Source organism: Elephas maximus, chromosome 2 (genome assembly GCF_024166365.1).
Source record: "Elephas maximus indicus isolate mEleMax1 chromosome 2, mEleMax1 primary haplotype, whole genome shotgun sequence".
Taxonomy (NCBI): Eukaryota; Metazoa; Chordata; class Mammalia; order Proboscidea; family Elephantidae; genus Elephas; species Elephas maximus.
The window spans coordinates 151,092,593-151,105,580 of record NC_064820.1 but is presented as its reverse complement, the minus strand read 5'-3'; the positions used below and the strand labels follow the sequence as shown (position 1 = coordinate 151,105,580).

Below are 12,988 nucleotides of genomic sequence, written 5' to 3'. Positions count from 1 at the left end.
ATAGTCTAAAAATGGCAGCCGGAATCACGGTAAGGCAGACTATGAACATTAAATAACTGGGGTTCACTTGCTTGCTTTTAGAGGCAGCCATTATAGGATAATTTAGGTATTACTGAATTTCTGTGGCTGGGTTAATGTGAGGCTATGTCTTTAATTCCTTTTTGCAACCCTGCAATACTTTTGACCTGAGTTTTTCACAGGTACTGTGCACTTTAGAGGGGCCCTGGTGGCACGGTGGTTAAGAGTTACAGCGAGCTGTGGCTGGAAAAGGTCGGCGGTTGGAATCAACCAGCTGCTCCCTGGAAACCCAATGGAGCAGTTCTGCTCTGTCCTTTAGGGTCACTATGAGTCGGAATTGCCTCTGCGGCAACGGGTTTGGTTTTGGTTTGGTGCACCTAGAGGGAGCTTTGGCGGCAGCTAAAAGGTTGGCAGTTGGAATCCACCAGCCACTCCTTGTGGAGCAGTTCTCTGTCCTATAGGGTCGCTGTGAGTTAGAAATGACTGGACAGCAACGTGTTTGTTTTTTTGGTGCATTTAGAAGTGGAGGCTTAGTCATGCACTCAGTGGTTAAGAGCTTGGCTGCTAACCAAAACTGGGCAGTTCGAATCCACCAGCCACTCTTTGGAAATCCTAGGGGGCAGTTCTTTTTTTTTTTTTTTTAGTTAATTTTTATTGTGCTTTAAGTGAAGGTTTGCAAGTCAGGTCAGTCTCTCATACAAAAATTTATGTAAACCTTGCTGTACACTCCTAATTGCTCTCCCTCTAATTTCCTCATGTCCATTTGGGTAGCTTCTGGCCCCCCTCTGCCCTCTCATCTCCCCTCCAGAAAAGAGATGCCATCGTAGTCTCATGTGTCTGCTTGATCCAAGAAGCTTTTTCTTCACCTGTATCATTTTCTGTCCCCTATTCCAGTCTAGACCCTGTCTGAAGAGTTGGCTTTGGGAATGGTTCCTGTCTTGGGCTAACATAAGGTCTGGGGACCATGGCCTCCAGGGTCCTTCTAGTCCCAGTCTGACCATTAAGTCTGGTCTTTTTACGAGAATTTGGGGTCTGCATCCCACTGCTCTCCTGCTCCCTCAGGGGTTCTGTGTTGCTTCCCTGTCAGGGCAGCCATCGGTTGTGGCTGGGCACCATCTAGTTCTTCTGGGCTCAGGCTGATGTAGTTTCTGGTTTATGTGGCCCTTTCTGTCTCTTAGGCTCATAATTCCCTTGTGTCTTTGGTGTTCTTCATTCTTCTTTGTCCCAGGTGGGTTGAGAACAATTGATGCATCTTAGATGGCCGCTTGCTAGCATTTAAGACCTAGGGGCAGTTCTAATCTGTCCTCTAGGGTCTGTGTGAGTCGGAATCTACTCAGTAGCAAACGGTTTTGGTACACTTGTTGAATGGAATTGAATGAACTCGACATATTTGCATATCCATCTGGAGCCCCTTCTTTCTTAAGCTGTGCCTCTTAAAATTGTGGTGGTATTTTCACAGTTTAATTGTCCGTTACCAATTAGGGATTTCTGTGACACAGCATAAATCCTTGGAAAGGAGTAGAAGGGCACATCACAATGGCATAAAATTCTTCATGGGATGAAGTAACTATTACATTGTATTTTTTGTTAGAATGCTGTTTTAGGACAGAGAAAGCAGCTGGAATAAATACATAGTGACTTGTCAGTTTTTCTCCCACCAATAAAATGCCAGCTACTTTTTTTTTTCTTTTGTGGTTAGTGCTTTTTTTTTTTTTAATTATTTTGTTGATGTTGAGAATATACACAGCAAAAATACAGCAGTTCAACAGTTTCTACGTGTACCATTTAGTGACATTGATTAATTCTTCAAGGTGCACAACCATTCTCACCTGCCTTTTCTGAGTTATTCCTCCACTTATTAACATAAATTCACTGCCCCCTAAGTTTCCTACCTAACCTTTAGAGTTGTTGTTACCAATTTGGTCCCACATAGATAGTTCTTAAAAGAGCATAATGTTGAAGGCAGACATTTTTTACTAGTTAAGCTAACCTGCTGTTTGGTTTTAAGAAGACTTCAGGGGATATTTTTGGTTTAAGGTTTAAAAGATTATTTAAGGGCAGTAGTTTCAGGGGTTCTTCCAACCTTCATGGCTCCCAGGAGTCTGGAGTCTATGAGAATTTTAAATTCTGTTCTGCATTTGCCCCTTTTGATCAGAATTCTTCTATAGAATCTTTGATCAAAATGTTCGGTAATGGTAGCTGGGCATCATCAAGTTCTTCTGGTCTCATGGCAAAGGAGGCAGCTGTTCATGGAGGCAGTTAGCCACACATTCCATATCTTCCTCTTGTTCCTGAGTCTCCTTTTTCCTGTGTTGCTCCAGGTGAAGAGACACCAATTGTTGTGCCTTGAATGGTCACTTGCAAGCTTTTAAGACCCCAGGCACTATGCAACAAACTAGGAGGTAGAACAGAAGCACTAAACATGTTATTAAGCCAGTTACCTGGAATGTCCCATGAAACCATGACCCTAAACCTCCAAACAAAGGAACCAAATCCCATGAGGTTTTTGGTGGTATATAAGCAGCCTCAGCAGCTACTCTTTTTTTTTTTGGTCTTCTAAATATGTCACACAATGTTTGCCAATTCAGCCTTTTACAGGCATAGAGTTTATTTACTGCAGTTGAAGTAATCGGCTGTGCAATCGTACCCTTTATCAGTGTGATATTTCCATCACCGTTAACCTCCCCTCCTTTCCCCTCCCTCCCGCCCCTGGTAGCCACTAATAAGCTTTGGTTTCTATACATTTGCTTTTTCTTGTCTTTTTATATAAGTGAGGTCACACAATATTTTCCTTTTGTGATTGATTTATTTCACTCAGCATAATTTCTTCCAGATCCATCCATATTGTAGCATGTATCAAGACTTCATTTCTCGTACTGGGTGAGTAGTATTCCATTGTATATATGTACCACATTTTGTTTATCCATCTGCTGATGGCATTTAGGTTGTTTCTTCTTTTTGACTGTTGTAAACAGTGCTACAGTGAACATTGGTGTACAAGTCTCTTTTTGAGTCTCTGGTTTCAAGCTTTTGGGTATATACCTAAAATTGGAATTGCTGGGTCATATGGTAGTTCTGTTTTTAGTGTTTTGAGGAACTGCCACACTCTTTTCCATGAGGGCTGTACCATTTGGCATTCCCTCTAGCGATGGATAAGGATTCCAATTTTCCCACATCCTTGCTGATGTTTGTTATTTTCTGTTTTTGTTTTAACTATCCTAGTGGGAGTGAAATGGTATCTCATTGTGATTTTGATTTGCATCTCTCTAAATGGGGTGGGGTAATGGCTAATGATGCTGAGCGTCTTTTCATGTGTTTGGTGGACATTTGAATGTCTTCTTTGGTGAAATGTCTATTCAAGTCCTTTGCTCATTTTAGGATTGGGTTGTCTTTTTGTTATTAAGTTGTTGAAGTTTTATCTGTATTTTGGTTATTAGATTGTTGTTGAATATATGGTTTTCAAGGATATTCTCCCAGTTGGTAGCTTTTCTTTTCAATTTTTTGGTAAAGTCTTTTGATGAAAAAAGTTTTAAATTATTATGAGGTCCCACTTATTTATTTTGTCTTTTGCTGTTTGTGCTTTTGCTATTATATTAGATAATCCATTGGTAAAAGCTAGGCTTGACACTATTGCCCTGGCTTTTTCTTCTAAGAATTTTATGATTTTAGTTTACACATTTAGGTCCTTAGCCCATTTTGAATTTGTTTGTGTGTGTAGTGTGAGGCATGGATCCTGTTTGGTTTTTCTGCATGTGGAAATCCAGTTTTCCTAGCACCATTTATTGAAGAGATTCTTCTTTCCCCATCAGATGGACCTAGCATCCTTGTCAAAAACCAGTTGGCTGTAGATGTGTGGGTTTACTTCTGGACCCTCAGTACAACTCCATTGTTCTTTGTATCTGTTGTTAAACTAGTACCAGGCTGTATTGATTACTGTGGCTGTATAGTGTGTTTTAAAATCAGGAAGGGTGAGTTCTCCTACTTTGTTCTTCTCTTTCAGCATTGCTTTAGCTATTTCAGGCCTCTTGCTATTCCATATAAAGTTGAGGATTGGTTTTTCTATTTCGGTAAAGAATGCTGTTTATTGGGATTGTGTTGAACTTGTAGATGGCTTTGAGTAGTATTGACAACAGTATTAAGTCTTCCAATCCATGAACATGGGACGTCTTTCCACTTAAGTCTTGTTTAATCTTTTCATCAGTATTTTAATAGTTTTCATTGTGTAAGTCCTTCATGTCCCTGGTTAGATTTATTCCTAGGTATTTTATTCTCTTAGATGCTATTGTAAATGGAATTGTTTCCCTAATTTCCCTTTCAGATTTTTCATTGCTGATGTGTAAAAACCCAACTGATTTTTGTTTGTTGATTTTTGTTACAGATTGAATTATGTCCCCTGTGTGTTGTAAATCCTAACCTCAGTGCCTGTGGTTATAATCCCATTTGGGAATGGGTTGACTTTGTTATGTTAATGAGGTGGGATAATGTAGGGTGTATCTTGAATCAATCTCTTTCCAGATATAAAAGTGATTAAAAAAGCCATCAGAGCAGAGAACAGGTAAGATTGATTCCAAGACACATGGAGATTTCCAAGGAAGCAGAAGCTGAAGAGGCAAGGATCTTTCTTCAGAGCTCACAGAGAAAGTCTTCCCCCAAAGCTGGTGCCCTGAATTCTAGCCTCCTAAACTGTGAGAAAATAAATTTCTGTTTGTTAAAGTCATCCACTTGTGGCATTTCTGTATTAGATAACTAAGACAGCCTTGTACCCTGCACCTTTTCTAAATTCCTCTGTTAGCTCTAGAAGTTTTCTTGTGGACTCTTTGGGACTTTATATATATAGGATCATATCATCCTTGAAGAGGAAGAATTTTATTTCTTTCCCAATCCAGATACCTTTTGCTTCTTTCGTTGTCTTATTGCTCTGCTAGGACTTCAAACACAATATTGAATAAAAGTGGTGAGAGCGGGCACCCTTTTCTTGTTGCCAGTTTCAAGGGCAAAGCTCTCACTTTTTCTGCATTAAGTGTGATGTTGGTTGTTGGCTTTTTGTATATGCCCTGAGTCATATTGAGGAGTTTCTTTCATATTCCATTCTTCTTTTAGGGTTTTCATCAAGAAACGGTGTTGGATTTTATCAAATGCTTTTTCTGCATCCATAGAGATGATCATGTAGCTCTTTTCCTTTGTTCTATTGATGTGGTGTATTATGTTGATTAATTTTCTAACGTTAAGCTATCCTTGCATCCCTGGAATAAATCCCACTTGGTCATGGTCTCTGACTCTCTTAATATGCTGTTGGATTCTGTTCGCTAGTATTTTGTTGAGGATTTTTGCATCTGTGTTTATAAGAGATATTGGTCTTTAGTTTTCTTGTGGTCTTTGTCTGGCTTGGTATCAGGGCTGTGTTTGCTTCATTGAATGAATTAGGGAGTATTCCTTCCTTCTCTATCTTTTGGAATAGTTTAAACAGTATTGGCATCAGTTCTTCTCTAAATGTTTGGTAGAATTTCCCAGTGAAGCCATCTGGTCCACGACTTTTTTTTTTTTTTTTGGTCAGGAGGTTTTTTGATCACTTATTTGATCTCTTCACTTGTTATGGGTTTATTGAGACTTTTCTCTTTCTTCTTGAGTCAGTTTGGGTACAACAACTACTTTTATTATCATTTTATGAATAACCTCAGTCTGTGCGTGGGTCCCCATTTGTTGGACACTAATTTTAATATTGGGGAATATATAAATAGAAAGTTCTGTAGTTACAGTTTTTAAAGTCATTTTGTACATGAGTTGAATCTTTTACCAGAAAACCTAACAATTCTGCAAAATGAGTGACATACTGAAAATTTTTTTTCCTGTTATAGAAACAGAAAATTCCTATTTTAAAGATGGATAAACAGCAAAGAAGCTATGATTTTTCTATTCGAAAAAAGTTTCCAATTAGTAGGTAACGCTATATTTAGGTCTCAGTTAGACATATAGCAGGATCAAGAACTTATTTGCATTATTTTGATATTACAAAGGCTCATGTATTAAACAAAGACACTATCCTCACCATTGAATAAGATTGCAGTTCCTGAAAGAACTTTGTTTTGTTTATAAAGTGTCAACTTGGCTAGAGGCAGAGGAGTGGATTACTTGATAAAAAGGAAGTGTAGTCTGCCCACATGAATTTGGCTAGTCAGTGTTCCTCAACTGTAAGAGGAGTGGGAGCTTCCTCAAGAGAGGCAGTGGGTTAATAGGTGTGTACCCTCATTTTGAGGAGCCTGGCGGCACAGTGGTTAAGCAACTCGGCTAATAACCGAAAGGTTGGCGGTTCTAACCCACCAGCTGTTCTGCGGGGTGAAAGATGTGACAGTCTGCTTCTGTGAAGATTTACAGCCTTGTAAACCCTGTGGGCAGTTCTCCTGTGTTCTATGGGGTCACCATGAGTTGGAATGTACTTGATGACAATTGTTTTTTTGGCTAGGCTCATTTTGGAGCCTCACAGGAGAGCTGGCTTTGCAAATAGAAATAATGGATATTTGGAATTGAATGGAATAAAGCTGTTTTTATGCATCAACTCATTTCAGATGGTACACTAGATATTAGTAGTAATGGGATTACAAGATTGACTCATTATTAGATTGGTTCGTTCATTCACCAGATATTTATTTAGCTCCTACTAAGTGCCAGAGAAGGAGCCCTGGTGGTGCAGTGCTTAAGCGCTTGGCTGCTAAGTGAAAATTGGCGGTTTGAGCCTGCCAGCCTCTCTTCTGGAGAAAGATGTGGCAGTCTGCTTCTGTGAAAATCATGGCTTTGGAAATCCTGTGGAGGTGGTTCTGCTCTGCCCTGTAGTGTCTCTGTGCGTCAGAATCGATTCGACGGCAGTGGATTTTTTTGGTTTGTGTCAGAGATACATTGAGGAACAAAACACAAGTGATCATGTGGTGATGGTTGCATAACTCTAAATTTACTTGAAATCATTGAAATGTACACTTGAAACCAGTAGATTTTATGGTATGTAAATTATACCTTAATAAAGCAAAAAAAAATCACCAGTGGACTTCAAGGAGTTTATACTCTGGGAGAAACAGACATTAAACAGATTTATAAATGAATATATAATAAAACTTGTGGTGCATGTTTTGGAGCAAAGGAATGATACACTCCGGGAGAGATTAACGGGGGAAGATCATTAGATTGAGTGGATGGAAAAGGTCCCTCCAAGGATGAGACTTGAGTGAGAGCCACAGAGTAGGAGGCAGCAGGGGAGAGTGTTTTAGGTAGATGAGCCTATTTGAATAAAAAAGCCTTAGATTGAGGAAAATGTGCTGGGTTGACGAGATAATTTAGTAGAATTTACTGGATTTCTATTAGAGAAGGAAATTTTGCAAGTGTTTTATGCTAGGTTATTATCTAGCTTCTAGTATGTATACATTTTTTTTTTTGTGTATATGATGTGTAATGATTCTTATCTCTTTGCATTTCAAACAGTTTTTAGAGAGATGTCTATCATCTTTTTGTATTGTCCTTTTCAGGAACAGAAAAATAGGAGGAAAAGTTAAGTTCATTTTATCTATTCTTAAAATATTTCTGTGTTTCTGCGTTTGTATATCAAGCTGTTATTCTGTATAGTTGAAAAGTAAAAGTAAAAATAAAACTGAAAAATCAATTACTGATTGGTATAATAGGTACTTAATTTTGGGGGGAGGTCCTTTGTGGTCCTTAATTAGAATAAACACCAGTTTTACTGGATTAAAAAATTGGAGATGTAAAGGAGCTCAAATTTAGGATCAGGTAAGATCAGAGTTTTTTTTTTTTTTTTTAATAAGAAAAGCAGACTATTTATGGTTGGTTTTAGAATCACTTTGAAGCTGTTAATCTCATATATGTATTTGTTGATGTTGATGAGAAGGGGTATTCTAGTGTTTGAATAATGAAATTTGATCAGCAACTATAAAATATTTTAAGCACTTCATGAATTACCCTGTGTATGGCTTTATACATTTCAATGAAATTTAACATTTTCAGTTATAACCGTGGTCATTGTTTGGAAAGAGCATCCCCCTGAAAGACAGCAACCTTATTCTACTCCTGGCTCTGATACTCTTTCCATGACTTTGAACCAGGTTCTTCAGCTCTCTCAGCTTTTGCTTTCCTTTTTGAGGAAGGGAATGATAATCAGCCTAGCATATTATCTCAGGGAATTATTGTGAGGATTCAGTTGGATAGTGAACTGGCAAGTACACTGGAAGTGATAACATCAGTTCAAATATTGGGATTATGCTATTGTTTAGTATTCAGAACTTGGGAAGCAAAGATGAAGTCGTATTCTTTGCTCTCAAAGTTCACAATCTAGTGGGAAAAACAAGGACAATAAGTATAATCAGTGCTATTTTTATGTGATTTGTCAGCTTCCTGTCTTCAGAGCAGCCTTTACAGGGCCTCTTAAAAAAAAAAGTTCTGATCTCAGGGGAACCATTTGATGGAAGAAGTTGTGGAATTACCCACTGTATTCCTTACCTAAGAGTCCTTGTGGCACAGTGGTTAAGCACTTAGCTGTTAACCCAGCGGTTGTTGGTTCAAACCCAGCTCTGCAGGAGAAAAACCTGATGAACTGCTCCTGTAAAGATTACAGCCTAGGAAACCGTGTGGGCAGTTCTGCTCTGTCCTATATGGTTGCTGTTAGTTGGAGTCAACTTGACAGCACACAACACTCCTTAGCTGAAAAAAATGAAGTGTGTTGTAGTTTTGTATTAAACCCGTCACTGTTGATTCCAGCTCATAGTGACTCTATAGGACAGAGTAGAACTGCCCCCATAGGGTTTCCAAGGCTGTAATCTTTTTTTTTTTTAAATTAATTTTGTTGTGCTTTAAGTGAAAGATTACAAATCAGGTCAGCCTCTCATACGAAAATTTACATACAGCAATGCTGTAATCTTTACGGAAGCAGACTGCCACATCTTTCTTTTGTGGAGCGTCTAGTGGGTTTGAACTGCCGACCTTTCAGATAGCAGCTGAGCATTTAACCAGTGACCCACCAGGGCACCTTAGTTTGTATTAGTGAGCCATAAGAAATGGTAAGCTAGTCTTCTTAGGGTTCTGCTCCTGTCACTTTGTTTCTTACATGTTTTAAATAGAGAAGAGGTGAAAGGTTACTAGAATGGAGAATTTTAAAGAGTCAAAATTTGTAAAAATTGAAATTATCTGCACACATGACAAATTAGAATATTTGGTCTTTATTATGCAAATGTACCTTCTCAGATATTTTGTGTCATCTTCTAAATCATAGTGCTTTTTAAAAATAATTTATTTTTCTTGTTGAGAATATACATTGTAGAACATACAGCAATTAAACAATTTCTACATGTACAATTCAGTGACATTGATCACACCCTTCAAGTTGTGCAACCATTCGCACCCTCCTTTTCCCAATTGTTCGTTCCCAATTAACATAAACTCACTGCCTCTAAGTTTCCTAACCTTTTGAGTTGTTGTTGTCAATTTGATTCCATATAGATCTTAAAGAGAGTGCAATGTTCAAGGCAGGCATTCTTTACTGATTAAGCTGTTGTTTGGTTTAAAGAAGACTTACAGTGGATATTTTTGGTTTCGGGTTTAAAGATTATCTCAGGGCAATAATTTTGGGGGATCATCCAGGCTCCATAGCTTCAGATAGTTTGGATTCCATCATAATTTTAAATTCTGTCCAGCATCTCCCCCTTTTGATCAGGATCCTTCTATAAAATCTTTGATTAAAATGTTCGGTAATGGTAGCCAGCCATCATCCAGTTCTTCTGGTCTCATGGCAAAGGAGGCAGTTGTTCACGGAGGCAGTTAGCCACACATCATTTCCTCCTCTTATTCCTGAGTCTCCTTCTTTTCTCTGTTGCTCCAGGCAAATAGAGACCACTTGTTGTGCCTTGGGTGGCCACTTGCAAGCTTTTGAGACCCCAGGCACTACACTGTGAACCAGGTGGTAGAACAGAAGCACTAAACACAATATTAAGTCAGTTAGCTGGGATGTCCCCTGAAACCATGACCCTAAACCTTCAAATCCAGCAACCAAACCACACGAGGTATCTAGATGTACATAAGCAGCCTTAGCAGCTGCTCTTTTTTTGTTGTTTAAATATATCTCTCACACGGCATTTGCCAATTCAACTTTTTACAGGTGTAAAGCTTATTGACGTGAGTTACATTAATCAGCTATGCAGCATTTACCCTTAATGTGAAAACCATAGAGCTTTTTAAGAGGGATCAGTCAGTGTGCTGATTTTGAGAGAGAAGAGCTAATTTAGAAGATATTCACTTTGACTTAATATGCTAAATTGGTGGACCAGTGACATTGGAATGTATGTGGGGGAAGGGAACCTGTTGGGAGTCATCATTTATCTAGCACATTACAGGCTTTTAATCAGGAGACAGGCCTTTCAGATTTTCCTTACACCTTCAGAAGTAGGATTAAATGCCCCTGTGGAGTTAACTTTACCCAAAGAATTTGGTCTTTGTCCTTGGAATTTCCCCATTGATTGAAGTGTCTTTGATGAGGCTGCCAGAGCAAACTAAACAGGTTATGTTAATCAGATGACTCTTGGGTAGGTGCTGGCCCGAAAGAACCAGTAAAGGACCACCATGGCCTGATAGCCTTGGACTTCAGGGGAAGGAGGTTGATTCAGTCAATCATGCCCCTGTAACGAGACCCAGTAAAGGCTCTGGACACTGAAGCTCCATGGGCTTCCTGGTTAGTAAAAGACATGGATGCATGTAGGAAGGTAGTGTATCCTTTTTTGGTACATGGAAGCTCTGCCTTGGGATGTAGGGAACCCTCCCAGACCTCACCCTTCCTGACTTTTCATTTGTATCCTTTTTGCTATAATAAAACTAAGTGTAAGTGTAGCGCTTTCCTCGAGTTCTGTGAATTGTTTAGTGGATTATCTAACATAGGGGAGTACTGGAAGCCAGTAGGTCAGAATGAGGGGGCTCTGGTGACCACTTGAGTTTATAGCTGAAGGGGTAGTGAGAAAATGCTGAAATTATAGCCAGCAGGTCAGAAATGAGGGTGTTGTGGGGACTCCCAAGCTTGTAGCTGGCATCTGAGTTCTTTGGCGGGCTTCACAATCTGGAATACTGTGCCCTTTAACTTGTGAGATCTGACCTAGCTCTGGGTGGTTAGGGTCATAGGAAGTGCTGCATGTGCAGCTGGTGTTGGACAGAAGTAGAAAAGAGGGGGACAAAATAAATAATAAATTGATTTTTTTTTGATGCCCATACATCTGTCTACCATTGTTTTCTGTTTTCATGCATTGATTGATGGTGTGAACCATGTAGAACTCTAGATCTGACTGTTGGCAGATATCTCAAGAGGTCATACGTTGGGCAGATTTCTTCAGCTAGCCTGAGAGACTAAATCCAGGTACCTTATTGTCTCTTTGGCTTTCTGAATTAAAATTGGTGCTTGTCTCCAGTTGAATGTGAGAGTAAATCTTTTGCCCTTGTAGTAATGCTCATTCTATATACTTTGGTTTTTTGAGACTTAGATTGCTTTCATTAGAAAGATTTGCAGTTAGATTCAGCTGCAAATTTTAACATAACCATTTACAAATTCTGATGTATAGCTTTGTAACTTGAGGCTGAAAATACTTTCAGTTTTTACATATGTAAAAGGGGAACAGTGCCTTATAACTTAAAAGGTGCTTATCCAAAAACCCCCAAAACCAAACCTGTTGCTGTTGAGTTGATGCCAACTCACTGAGACCCTAAAGGACAGAGTGGAACTGCCCTGTAGGGTTTCCAGGGAGCCGTTGGTGGATTCGAACTGCTAACCAAAGTGCTTATAGATATTCCATAAATGATAGTTGCTTTCCCATTCCTTGATTTGATTATCCTTTGGTTATTGTTGGAAATAGATGTGACAGTCACTATTGATGGTTTAAATATTTAGTTTTGTTACTTAAGGTGGTGTCCTTGCTTAATTTTGATACAACCAGTCTTGTTTTTTATTGTGTAGTCAGTAAAATACAGGTAAATGTCTTTCTCTGCTTTCAGCCATGATCCTCCTGACACCAGCAATGATATCTCTTGTTCCATGTCCTCTTCTGAATCCGGTTTGAATTTCTGGCAGTTCCCTGTGGATGTACTGCTGCAGTCCCTTTTGAATGATCTTCAGCAAAATTTTACTTGTGTATGATATTAATAATATTGTTTGATAATTTCTGCATTCTGTTGGATCATCTTTGTTTGGAATGGGTATGGATATGGATCTCTTCAGTCAGTTGTCCATGTAGTTGTCTTCCAAATTTCTTGGCATAGACAAGTGAGCACTTCCAGCACTGCACCCATTTGTTGAAACAACTCAATTGGTATTCCGTCAATTCCTGGAACCTTTTTTTTTTTTTTCACTAATGCCTTCAGTGCAGCTTGGACCTTTTCCTTCAGCACCGTCTTTCTTGCTCATATACTACCTGCTGAAATGGTTGAACGTCAACCAATTCTTTTTGGTATAGTGATACCGTGGTGTATTCCTTCCGTGTTCTTTTGATGCTTCCTGTGTTGTTTAGTATTTTCCCCTAAGAATCCTTCAGTACTGCAACTTGAGGCTTCAATTTTTTCAGTTTGAGAAATGCTGAGCATGTTCTTCCCTTTTGGTTTTCCATCTCCCAGTCTTTGCACATTTCATTATAATACTTTGTTTTCTCGAGCCACCCTTCGAAATCTTCCGTTCTTTTACTTCATTTCTTCCTTTTGCTTTAGTTATTCTGTGTTCAAGAGCAAGTTTCAGAGTCTTCTGTGATATCCATTTTGGTCTTTTCTTTCTTTCCTGCCTTTTTAATGACTTCTTGCTTTCTTCATTTGTGATGTCCTTCCACAACTCGTCTAGTTTTTGGTCATTATCATTCAGCGCGTCAAATCTTTTCTTGAGATGCTCTACAAATTCAGGTGTGATATACTCAAGGTCATACTTTGGCTCTTGTGAACTTGTTCTCATTTTCTTTAA

At 39.0% G+C, this 12,988-nt stretch overlaps 1 protein-coding gene across 5 annotated transcripts in view; it reads left to right on the top strand.

Moving 5' to 3' along the window:
* The window catches only part of FAM13B (family with sequence similarity 13 member B), a 117,938-nt gene that overhangs the window by 8,861 nt on the left and 96,089 nt on the right, over window positions 1-12,988 (top strand). The window lies entirely within an intron of this gene.